The 13,583-nt window shown below is 48.1% G+C and overlaps 1 protein-coding gene across 3 annotated transcripts in view; it reads right to left on the reverse strand.

The window, feature by feature from the left end:
• The window catches only part of SLC17A5 (solute carrier family 17 member 5), a 651,091-nt gene that overhangs the window by 478,898 nt on the left and 158,610 nt on the right, over positions 1-13,583 (reverse strand). The gene's annotated exons all lie outside the window — the stretch shown is intronic.

Consider the following 13,583-nt stretch of genomic DNA (forward strand, 5'->3'; position numbering starts at 1 on the left):
CCGACCGCGATAGAGCGTGGGCTGGCTACAGGAAAGAGGATAATCCTTTTTTTTAAAGCCTCATTTATTGAGCGCTTCCCACATTAAGCAAAGAATAAAATCGCATTTACATGTCATATATTTTTCATAACATTTCAACATCAGCCAGGCAGGTTGTCATATTTGTACCATCGCATTTTGTCCATCTTATGTATGTGGGTGCCATTTACGTTGTGGTGACAAATGCATATTATGTGTTAACAATTGTGATCCATCAAGAGGTCTCTGAGTCTGAGGAACCATAAGTGGCATGAACTGCGAGGTACACACGTATGGGATCCCAGATATCCCTGGGTCGAGAAGCCTGGGAAAGCAGCATGCAGTAGAAATCTTATAGTGTATTGGTCCGTCCAAGTCGGTAAGCCATTCCCTCGCTTAGTGAGACGTCCTTCTGCTCAAGCACATTGCCACTCGTCTCTTGCCCAATAACAAGGCCAAGCCCACCAATTTTTCACTCGTTTTGGGCACAGTATTTACATAGCCCAGCAGCGCCAACATTGGGTCTACTGGCAAGGTCAGCCCACTCATATCATTTGGCATTTGTGCCAGGTCGTGCCGAAAGTGGGCGACAGATGAGCAGCGCCACGATAGGTGATTAAATCCTGCCTCTGGTGAGGAACATCTGTCGCAGTTAGTGTTGCCCCTCCCACTTATCGGTTTAGTTTAAATGGTGTACAGCAGGGCTTTAAGTGGGCCGGGTCCTGCCGGTGCTCAGCACAGGCAGTTCTAAAAAGCAGCTGCTGAGAAGGGGCCAATATCAGGCTCTCCATTTCTGTCCTCTCCTTCAGGCTGGAAAAACATTATTAACTCAGCAGCAGTACAACCCTTGACTGGCTTTGATGTCACTTCACAGAGATTCCTTACAGCTCTTTCACAGTCTCATCATTTCAGAACTGAAGCATTTTCAATGTTATAACAACGAAGCCGTAGTTGTTGCTTTTTCTTCCTATGCAGCTAACAACCACTTGACAAAGCCAATAGTCCAGGCTTGTTGTAGGTATAATGTTACTTGTTGCGTTATCTGAATACAATGGCAGAAACAGAAAAATATCAGTTAGGCGGCACACTACGTTAAGCACAGATTTTGAGCCTTCCTGTTTTTAAGCCATGCCTTAATTTCAACCAGCCATGCCCTTTGAGAGACCCTTCAATATTTGCATCCCACTTAAAGCCCTGGTGTACAGTAAAGTTGATATAGATAAATATAGTGTGAGGCGGTGTCTCGCATTTATTGATAACTCTTTGGTATGTTGACAGCACTGGGAGTCTGTAATTGTGGTCGTCAGGTCTCTGGACCAATCGTCTCAGTATCGGACTTCTATTTCCGGCATGTCAGCAATAGTCAACGTGTACCTTAGAGTTATCGTATGCTTAGTTACTGGGACTGCAGCAACTAAGCTAAGAGGTTGCCACTACGGGGGCTTTGCAGAAAGGTCTCTTTTACTGATTTCCCTTCGTCTGTGGTATGTAAGCACATCTAGAGGAGTGGTCGTTCACTTGAGCAAGTAGGTGTCTAGCGATATAACTTGACCATTTATGTAGAGGTCTCCCAATGTGTTGTCTGTCCAGTAGTAATCTTATAGTCGCTAGTCCATTGGTAACGCTCAGCGTTGGGTTGTTCATTAATTTGATGTGCGAGTGTAATATATCAGTGCCACATAATTGCGCCAAGCGTTACCAGGCCCACATGGTACAATCCACCCTATGAATCTCATGCAGGCAGATAGGTGTATTCATTACTACAGTTCCATGGAGCCGCCAGTCCCTATTCTAGGTGATGATGTGGGACCTGCCTGTAATTGTGGAACTATTGAGGGGCGAAATGGGCCTGTGCAACGTAGTAATGGACTTTAAAATGAGGTGCTGTCAAGCCCCCTTGCTTATACGGTGTCTGCAGAATCTTCCAACATATACGTGGTTGCTTGCCAGCCTATGTTAGTTTGACAAGTAATGTATCAGCCAGGCACAGAAACTGGGGGATACGGGAATCTGAATATTTTTTTTTTTTTTTTAAAAACCTTTATTTCTTCAAAAATCTGGACACAGCTATTCAGCCGACAACCCGGAGGTTCGGCAGCTTCATTAGGAGAGTATAGAGAATCGTCCACAGTACATTGAAGGAGCAGTGAGAAGGTTCCATTTTTAATAATTACAAACACACAACAAACCCCAGCAAGGCAACAGAACTGAATGCCCACGGTGATAGCCCCTCAGGGGGAGCCGGACCCCAGTCGTCTAACTGTCACAGTACTATGATAAGAGGAAAAAGGGGGAAAAGCAGAGGCCCAAGAAGTCAATTAAACATCACATCTGCATACTGAGCTGGAAAGAAGGTCAAGGAGAAAGCTGTTCCTCGGGGGGATCCAGATCAGGGGCAAGACATATTCCCCCCCCTGTATTGATTCCACCGCCCCCAGATGGCATGCCACTTCCGAAGACGGCCTCTGGCGCAATATACTGTCTTCTCCCTGAGCATACTCCAGTCCATATTTTCTTTCCACGCAGTTAACGTGGGGGGCCCCCCGGAACCCCACAAGCGCGCGATGTCCCTCTTAGCAATCATGTTACCCAGGGTCACCCACTGGGTTTGTGCCTCATCATGGTCAGTGGGTCCCCAGACATTCAGGAGACAACACCGCGCTTCCGGCTGCATAGCAATGCCCGTCACCTCCCCCATCACCGCATGAACTCGCCTCCAAAATTCCGTGATGACACCACACTCCCAGATGATATGTAGGAAAGTACCCACCATACCGCATCCCCTCCTACATAGGCCTTCTTCAGAGAATCCCATATGGACCAGCCGCGGCCCCGTCACATACACTCGATGCAGGATCTTAAGCTGCACCAGCCTCAGACGCGACGGGATCGCAACCTCCTTAGGAGAGGAAACAGCAGACTGCCAGTCCTCATCATCCAACTCGAGTCCGTCCCTAGTCCACTGGTCCCGCAGTCCCAGTAGCAAATCAGCCCGAACATTTATCAGCTTCTTGTAGATGAGCGAGATCGTGCTCTCCGGCATATGGCCATCAAGGATCCGGTCCTCCAAAGGAGAGGACTCAGGCACCCTCTCACCCTCCACAAGGACTGACCGCAGGGCATGACGCACCTGAACATATCGGAAAAACTCAGACGCCCCCAACTCATACTCCTTCTGCAACTCTTCAAAGGACTTCACCCTATCCTTAATCAGCATATCTCCAACCCTGGAAATGCCAATCAAGTCCCATTTATCAAACCCCTTCGTATGCCAAAGCCTACCCAACCTTCCAGATTCAAACAACGGGGCAGCTAGGGTGAGCCTATCCTTCCAGCCCAGAGAGTCAGTCGCCATCTTCCATACACGCACCGCCACCCCAGTGGGCCCCGTGAGGGATGAGTCGAGGGACCGCGAGTACAACGCCCTAAGATAGTTCCCACCGCGCAACAACCATCTGTCCATGGCATAACCAGGGCTGAGGGCCGGGCCATAAAAACCGTGGTTAATCGCGGACAACTGGGTGGCCCAGTAATAACGTCGGATGTCTGGAAGCGCGATACCCCCGTCATACCATGGAAGCGTCAATTTCGCAATCGCTATCCGCGGCCGCCCATCCCACAGCAACGTCCGTTGGAGGCTTTCGACCTCCCGAAAGTACTTGGCAGGCACCCAATCTAGAGTATTTTGCAATGCGTAGAGGAACCGAGGAAGGGACATCATTTTGAACAAGGCAGCGTGCCCGACGAGGGAGAGAGCCCTCAACATCCCGCCGCAGGCGCGCCAGGGGGGGAAGGAGGTTTCTCTCATACCGCAAAGCGGGGTCCATAGAGATAAAGATCCCCAGATACACGAAGCCTTGCTGAGCAATCTGGATCGAACAAGCTCGCGGGACCGGCGGAACCTCACCACTCAGGACGTATAAATACGATTTACTCCAGTTGATGACGAGACTCGAATTCCTACCGAAGGACGTAAAAACGTCACAGACCACTATGAGTGAGTTCTTGGGCGAGGCGAGATACAACAAGATGTCATCAGCATACAGCGAAATGCGGTCCTCGTGTTCGGGCGACCACCGAAGGCCACGGATATCCGGGTGCCAGCGTATCCACGCCGCCAGAGGCTCAAGGGCAAGGGCGAACAACAGAGGCGACAGAGGGCAGCCCTGCCGAGTCCCCCTCCCAAGCCGGAACGGATTCGATGCCCGGCCATTTACCACCACACTCGCAAGGGGTCCCTCATACAGCAACCTCACCCAGCTCACAAAACCAGGACCAAAGCCGAACTTGGCTAGCACAGCCCACATATACTCCCATTCCACCGTATCGAAGGCCATCGTGGCATCAAGAGACGCCACAATAGCCGGTTCTCGCAGCGTGCCAGCCCTGGCGATAACCCCATGAAGGCGCCGAAGGTTCAAAGCGGTGTTGCGATGCGGAATAAAACCGGATTGATCCGGGTGAATCAAGTCTCCAAGTACCCTGACCAGTCTGCCCGCCAGGATTTTAGCCAGGATCTTCGGCTCGGCGTTGAGGAGTGATATGGGCCTATATGAGGCACACTTATCTCGGGGTTTACCATCTTTATGTATCACAACAATTGCCGCCAGCCTCTGGTCCAACGGGAGGGTCCCACTCCCCCGCGCCTCCACAAACATGGCGCGCAGGTGAGGGGCTACCCTATCCGGGAACAATTTATACAGGTCAATCGGCAAGCCATTTGGGCCCGAGGCCTTGCCCGAGTTCAGCGCGCGAATAGCTCCCGCCACCTCATCGACCGTTAAGTCTCCATCAAGATCATCTCTATCTACATCAGAAAGACAGGGCAGAGCGATATCCCGCAAGAGGGCACGCGAGTCCCCGGGCGGCCTATCCGACACTGAGGTATAAACCTTACGGAAATAGTCCGAGAAACACTGGACAATCCCCTCAGGTTCCACAATCACCTCTCCCCCCTCTCCCGTCAGCTCCGGCACTACTCTATTAACCCGTTCTTTTTTATCCAGCCAAGCTAGGAGCTTCCCGGCCTTGTCACCAACATCATACAGGCGGCCCTGTTGCTCCCTACTGAGGGTCCTAGCGGCATTTGTCACGAGGTCCTTATACTCGGCTTGCTTCAAGCTCAGCTCATGCAGTGAGGCCGCTGTTACCTCCTCCTCTAGCGCTCACTCCAAAGCCATGATCTCCTCCTCCACCTGCTTAACCTCGCCATCTCTACGCCGCTTGGCCGCCACTACAAGTGAGAGGGCCTCCCCTCGCAGAACGGTCTTAAATGCTTCCCAGAGCGACACTGCCGAGTCCACGGACCCCTGATTATCCTTGAAAAAATTGTCAACTGTCTTCACCAGTGCGCTGCGCATCTTGGAATCTCGAAAGTACCAGGGGTTAATAGGAGCCACCCTGCCCCCTCCCTCTCGACCAACATCCAACCTGACCCACACTGGCGAATGATCCGATATGCCACGTGCCATGCGCCTGGCCTCAGAAACCAAAGGGGCGTGCACAGCCAAAGTAAGCAAATAGTCAATCCTAGAGAGGCTACCATGCGCCCCGGAGTGAAAGGTGTATTGACGCTGTGTGGGGTGTCGGAGCCTCCAGCAGTCTATCAGGCCGAGTGTGTCTAGGAAGTCTGGAAGCCACTTCTGAGCCCCCCCCCGTGTCCCGGGGCGGGTGCCTATCCAGCAGCCCAGAGCCGACAGCATTGAAGTCCCCCCCTACCACTAACATACCCCCCGGGAGGTCCAGCAAGGCCCTACCCAGGTCAACAAACGTGGAGGCCTGCAGGGCTGGAGGGACATAAACCGAAACTAAAACCAAAGTTCTACCTTCCCACCTCCCCGCCACCGCCACAAACCTCCCCCTATCGTCAACAACGGTGGAGTCCACCTCAAATGGCAGCGAGGCCCTGATAAGGATGCCCACACCCCTAGACCCGGAGGAGAATCCCGAGTGAGCTATGAATTTATATCCCTTCCTATTAAGAGCATAGCACGTGTTACCTATAAGGTGTGTCTCCTGCAGTAGGGCAACATCTGGCATTGAGCGTTTCAAGTGTTGCAAAACTATCCCGCGCTTAATGCGATCCCCCAAACCATTGACATTCCAGCTAATAACACTTAAACCTCTACCCCCCATCCCCAAACACAAAGAGGCCCACCCCCCCCGAAGAGCCACCATGGGACAATACCGAAGATGATCACTACGCCTTGCAGAAACAGCCCCCCCAACAACAACCCCAAAATCCCAACCATCCCCCCCCACCCTGCACCCCTGCTGCAGCTTACAAAGCCCCCCCAACTTGCAGTGTGCCTGTCGCCCTACAAAACCCAACATCTACAAAAAGCACCCTAAGGGAGGAAAGAGCTCCCCTCGTCCTCCCGCAACCCTCCGCATTTACTGCACACTAATCAGGTCATCAAATAAAGGCAAATCGAGTCAGACCGGCACCGAGAAATCAGCCTTGTCCATCTCGGCCACTGTCCCCATCCGCGGCAGTATCCTCTCCCGTCCGCCGCCGAGGCAAAGCGTCCAGCCATTCATCGGCCATAACAGGAGACTCAAAGAAGAACGTCCGATCTTCGTACACCACACGTAGTCTGGCAGGGAAGAGCATGGCATACTTCAGATCCCTCTCCCGAAGTCGCCTCTTCACCCCCAGAAAGCCCTGTCTCTGCCTCTGCACCTGCTGGGTGAAGTCCGGATAGAAATTCACCGACGCGTTCTGGAAGGGGACCGGGCCCGTCACCCTCTATGCTTGCAGGATAGCGTCCCGATCTCGAAAATGAAAGAGCCGGGCAACGATCGGCCTCGGTGGGGCTCCCACCTTGGGCCTCCCACCCGGCACTCTATGGGCCCTTTCAACCGCAAAGAACTTCCCAAGACCCTTAGGCTGCAGATGGTTAAGCACCAAGTCCTCGACGAGCAGGTCAACCGAAGCCTCATCCGAGGACTCCGGGACCCCGATAACGCGCACGTTGTTGCGCCTGGCCCGGCTCTCAAAGTCCTCCAGCCTGCGGGCGGCGAGATCACTCTCGGTCCTCAGCTTACGAACCTCGGTCTGCAATTCCGCGACCTCATCGGCGAGGCCCGTGGTCTTGAGGTCCAGGGTTTTAACCCGTTCATTCGTTTTGCCCAAGTCCGCACGGATTAGGTTGACATCCACCAAGATGGCATCCACCTTATGCGCCAGGGCATCAAACTGCCTCCCAATCGAAGTCTGCATCCCTTCCAGCGCGCCCATGACATCCTGCAGCGAGAGCTCCGGGGCCAAGGGCGAGGCCTCCTTCTGGGTATCTGGCGACTGGCTCGACCCACTCGGTGATCCCTTCTGCAGAGCATAGCGGTCCATATTATTGACCTGAGTATAGGCACCCCGCCTGGTAGATTTAGGCTTCAGCCGATCCACCTCTGCTTTGCCCGACATGGTTGGTACCAAGCAGGTCGGTTCAGATGAGACGGATCTCCCTCAACGAGAGGAATCAGGAGTGATCAGGTCTGAAATGGGCCGCCAGAGTAGCATGTGGAGCGTACAAAGGAGAATGAAGCCACCAAGAGCTCTCCAGGGGCAGGCCAGACAAAGGGAGAGAAAGCGAAAGTGAAAGGACGGGGACCTCCATCCGACAGTTCACACCTCGCCTGGCCGTTGTTGTTCAACTAGAAGTCGGGCGTCCTGCCAACTCTAGCCCCTGGCATTCCTCGGAGATAGGCCGCAATCTTCCGCCATGCAGAACTCCGGTTCCCGGTGGGCGATCCGACCGCGGGTAGCATCAATCGCCTCCCTGGCAGGTCATCTACACGATGCCATGCATACAGACAGGATTAGAGACAGGATAGTCGACGGAGGGCGCGAGGGTCTCGGGAGCTCAGAGCTCACGCGGCCATCTTGGTCAAGCGCTAGGCTCCTCCCCCGAATCTGAATATTTTTAACTAAGTAGAGCAATTGCAGGAGTATTACCATTTTGATTAAGGCAGTCCAACCTGCCACTGAAAAGCACAGAGGGATCAATTTGTTTATACTGATGTCTATTCTATAAATTGTTTTCCTTTTTTTTTTTTATATAATTTTTTTATTTTCATTATCACAAGTGACACATAAGTACTATAATACATAAAACATAAAAAAGAAAGAATTTTACATCGCCTTAATAATAGATCAAAAGAACAAAGAGAATTACAAGGAGAAGGAGAGCAACAATCATAAATTAGTCAAAGAGGACAATATAAACAAAGTTTCATATAATGCTTGAGTAATATAGAGTTGTATAATCAAAAAGACACAGGTCGCCATAATACTTCTAATTTGACTAAAGAACGAGTTCCCCTTGCCTTTGCTAGGGCAGCCTCTAAACCATAAGTTTCTTTAATTATGGCCTAACAATCCTCAACCAACGGAGGTGTGGGAGAAATCCATGACCTGGCTATAGTTAATCTAGCAGAAGCCATCAGAATTGAAAAAAGACGTGCTATAGCTGGATTATTCTCCCTATATCCCAACATAATTTCTAAGTCAGTAAGTGGTTGAGCCAACCCAAGTTTAGACTGTAGTAATTGTTCCATTTTCTGCCAGAAGACCGTCAATGCTGGGCATGATATAAACATGTGTAGTAAATTAGCAGCATATAATCCACATTTAGGGCAGTATTTTTTATCACCCATCAAATTTCCTTGGGCCCATTTGGCTATTTTAGCCGGCGTATAATACAACATACAAACAGTACGTAATTGCTGAGGTTGCAGATTAACAGAATGGACCGACTCTTTCAAATTCCCTAATGCTTGTTTGATCATGCTGGGTGAGACCGCTATGCCCAAAGTTTGACTCCAACATTCGGCTAATTTTTCGCTACCATCTAATTTAAAACCATGTAAATGTGTATACATCAGCCCTATTAAAGATTTGGTCTTTCTTCCATATATACAATCCCAAACGTTTGACTGCATAAACTCAGTTTTCACAAGACTTGAAGTGAAGTAGTCTCTTACTTGCAAATATTTAAAAAAAAAATGTGATGGTAAGTTATAGATTAGACACAAATTTTCAAATGATTTGTTTCCTTTCTCATTATAAATCTCACCCAAGCATGTAATTCCATACTTCGCCCAAGATTTACCAGCCTGATCCTGAAAAACCTCGGGAAAAAGAGGATTCCCCCACAATGGACATTTGTTGTGAAATATTGATAATTTACACTTAGAAGACATATCTCTCCAAATATACAATAAATTGTTTTCCATAGTTTTCCCCCATGAGGATATCTACGTCCCCGTGGATTTGTATGCACAGGTATCCAATTGGCTAATCCTGCCACTCCAGCGCAAAAAGTAACCTTTTCAAAGTCTGTCACAAGGAGTCCAGTTTGCAGTGGATACCACCACGTGGAGCAGGGAAAGAATCATAGATGGTCGTTGTTGTAGTGCACAGAGAAGTCCAGGCATTGTGGGCGGTCCTCACTATAGTGCATAGAACCTGTCTTGAATGGTCATTGCTGGGACTTTGCCTTGGCAGTCACCGTGGGCTGTCCATACTGTAGCATGAAATACAGATGTTGTTTTGCTGTTGGTCCCTGGCAGTCGCTGAAGAGCCAAGAGTCGGGCTCACCAGAGCTTTTGCATTGGAGGTTGTTGTCAATGGCAAGTTCTCTGCGCAAACAGGCCCGTTCGCGGTCACAAACAGCCCAAAACTTCAGAATGTCTCCTTTTCTTCCGAGGAGTGCACTGTGATGCCAATCAAGGGCCCAGGACCTGGGATGGCCACAGCAGAGACCAGTAGTGCTCGGGCAGGTCCAGTTGCCTCTGGAGCTTGTTGTATCCCTGGATCTCAGAACAGGAGGTTATCCATCTGACCCTTGTAATCACCCAGCCTGGTATGAAGGGAGCAGGTCCAGTCTACCTTCTCAGAGAGTAGAGCAGGCCTCAAACAATAGTGCAGTTACCCTCCCCCAACAGATCGTTCTGGAAGTTCCTTCCTCCCTGTCCTGGTCCCAGGAAGTCTGGGGTGACAAAAGGCTAGTCTGAATTCCTTTGTGAGCACGCTGAGGGAGCTCCTTTGAAGTGTAAGTGAGGCTGTGCACAGCTCATCCCTCCTGGCAGGGTGGCTGATCCTGCCAACACCTTGCCCCCTTTGGTGCCTTTGTTTGGGAGGAACGCACACAGGCCAACTACACATAGTCAGGTAACCCAGGATACAGGCTCCATGCAGGCACCAAATGGTAAGGACAAGAAAATGGCAACTTTCTAACAGTACATCACAGCAGAGGCCATTAAGCAACACAGTTATACATCGCTTATCAGCGGAAGTTATCTTCATGCCATTGAACTATGGACAAGTATTCTTGGAGTATCCTTCTTGATTTCATGAAGGCATCAACATTTAAGCTACAATACATGTATATTATCAAACTTTGATTAGCACCATTCAACACTGGTTACTACATTGTCTGTTTATGTTTGGTGTGCGGTTTCAAATGATTGCTTTAATTTTACAGTGCATTTCATAAATCAGTAATTATTGTTATCAGTGTTTTATTATTATCATTATAATTGAATTTGCACTGCCACGTGTTAGTGTTGTGAATATGGTGTATTTCTTTTGTTTTCGTGGATCTGTTTGTGGGTCAAGTGATTTGATGGCATGCTAGTAATTGATTGGTTTCACCTGCACTGTTCACAAAGAGTTGGTTGAAAATCAGTTAGTTCGGAGGATGTTTGCTCCACGGAGTCAACACTGGGCGTTAAAAGCAGTGCTTACGGCGTTGTTACATTATTTTTACACTACAGCAGGTACAGAGTATTTAGCAGCATGTTAGGTGAGTTCATTGCTGGTTTATGTTTGTTCTGTCATTAATTTCATTTTTAGGTCTCGGCTGGCGTAGGCTGCGCAGACATGCGCAGTCTCGCTGGCGAGATTTAGTGTTAACAGGTATTTTTCTGTAAGGAAGTTGGAATATCACGCACACCGTTTTTTAATCCAAATATAAATGATTCTTGAACAGGTAATGGATTAAAAAACGGTGTGCGTGATATTCCAACTTTCTGATTTTCTACTTCGCTAAACCACTATCACAGCACCCATGGCCTACCAAGACATCACCAATCTCACAGACAAACGCGCCGAGACATTTGCTTTTGGCAATGAAGAAGCACAAAGGATCTACTCATTAATAGGAGATATTGAAGCTACCCCCTCCGGTACAGGCACCATACAAACCAACATCAAGCAACTTCTTTACCTAACGAAACGAGAAATCAACCAACGCTTGCATGCGAGCACAATGATACAATACCATCGAGCCCAACGTATCCCGAGAGGCCTAAGGATCTCTCTCAAACCGTCTCTCTGCAAGAATGATCCTAAATTTGTTGATAGATGGTACGGTATCCTGAACAAGTGTTCCTTGGACCTTATATTGTTGATTATCGAGGAGTTATCCAATATTCTTGAAGACCTGAACACAGAAATCACTCAACTTAAAAATGAGATGTCCACTAAGATGTCCTCAGACGAATTAACTCAGACTCTCATTGATATCAATGAACAACTTGATAAACACAAGCAAGAAGTCAACGAGAGAAAACTCAGAAAGTTCCGACGGGACACAATTGATTATAAACTGGGAGAAGTTTATAACTGGGCGGAGGTATATGCCCGTAGACGGCAATTTAAACCACCTTTTAAAACATCTGATACCGACACTTCACCAGCCACTAGTGATTCTGACACTTCTCGCCGTAAACCGAGAAACTTTCCTCATAAAGATCAACCACAATCTGAAGTTATTACAGACACCGAGATTCCAACTACCTCAGCTTCTACCTCTTTACCTTCTGCGGTTCCTTTTTTAGGGACAAGCCAAAAAAGATCACGGAGACCCAGGAGGGGCAAAAAAAACGGTTCCACCAATGGACAAAAGAACGACAAGGAGCAAACGTTAAATGACCGTGACAACTTGGTTATCAACATTTCTACAACCACTTTTAACAAAGCTCAACTACGTCTATTACAAAAGGGGTCATCTTTTGTTCCAACCTATTCAAGCAACCTTATGGAAGCAGAAGTTAGTTTTTACAAATTTATGCGGAAGCTCAGACTTAGACATTTTTTTGACAACGTTCTCACTGAACCTATGACTCAAACAGCAAACACTTTAAAAGGTCTTACATCAAAGAGCACCTTTTTAGCCCCGGTGAGTCACAAGATCCTAGACACGTTTGAGACTTTGGTTAAGCATGATCTCCAGTCTGTATTTAAACATCGCAAACCCAGACATCCGAACTTCACATCCAAGGATAAATCTTTGCTTAAACAACTGGCTGACAATCCCAACATCATCTTCCTTAATGCTGACAAAGGAGGCGCACTTGTTGCGATGGATACCACACACTATACACGAAAACTTGATGAACACGTATTGGACATCAACACCTACTCTAAACTTGATTACAATCCTACAATGGACATTCTGAAAACATTGCAGAACCTCGTGGATAAAGCGGTTCTATCAGGTACCATTGGAGACACAGAAAGGAAATTCTTAATTTCCAAATTCCCTAGAAGCCCATCTCTACGGATGTTACCCAAGATACACAAAAACTTGTTGGATCCTCCAATGCGGCCTATCGTTTCAACCAGAGGCTCGCTTCACGAACCTGTTGGTAAATATCTGGACAGGCACCTCCAACCTTTAGTGCAGTCCATGTCTACCTTCGTCAAAGACACTACAGACTTTTTGAACATTCTTCTCAACTTCACCACCCCATGGGAAACTGACATGTACTTTTGTACGATAGATGTTACTTCCCTCTACACCTCAATTCCCCATGATTTGGGGCTAGAGGCTACGGAATACTTTTTGTTACAATCACAGACATCGTATGATTTACAGGTTTTTTTGATGGAACTACTACATTTTACACTGTATCACAGTTATTTTTGTCACAACAACCAATTTTTTCTTCAATTGAATGGAACATCTATGGGTAATTGTGCAGCTCCTTGCTACGCCAACCTGTTCATGCACAAGTTTGAGTTGGATCACATACTTCACACCACACCTTGGGAGAGTCATTTGTTACTGTTTGTCCGCTACATTGATGACATTTTTTTAATTTGGAGAGGTCCCAAGACCACATTGATTGAAGCCATTGTGAATCTCAACACCATCAACGACAGGTTGAAGTTTACCTCTCACATCAGTGATACACACATAAACTTTTTGGACGTTTCCATCTACATCATTGATCAACACATCCAAACAACACTTTACAGGAAGGAGACGGACAGAAATAACTTGCTACACTATCTCAGTTTTCACCAGCCCTCTCTCAAACGTCATCTACCATATTCACAAATTCTCAGGATAAAACGGATCACGTCTGAACCACAACAACTCACACAACAAACTTTTGACATGGAACGACGCTTTGTAGAACGAGGTTACCCATCACAAATTTTTGCTAAAGCAATTGACAAATCTCTAAACAAACAAAGGAAAACGCTGTTGGAAAAACAATCAACATCTTTGAAATCGTCCTCAAGAATCGTTATGGTCACAAAGTATTCCACTGAA

Source organism: Triturus cristatus, chromosome 6 (assembly GCF_964204655.1).
Source record: "Triturus cristatus chromosome 6, aTriCri1.1, whole genome shotgun sequence".
In the NCBI taxonomy this organism is placed as follows: domain Eukaryota; kingdom Metazoa; phylum Chordata; class Amphibia; order Caudata; family Salamandridae; genus Triturus; species Triturus cristatus.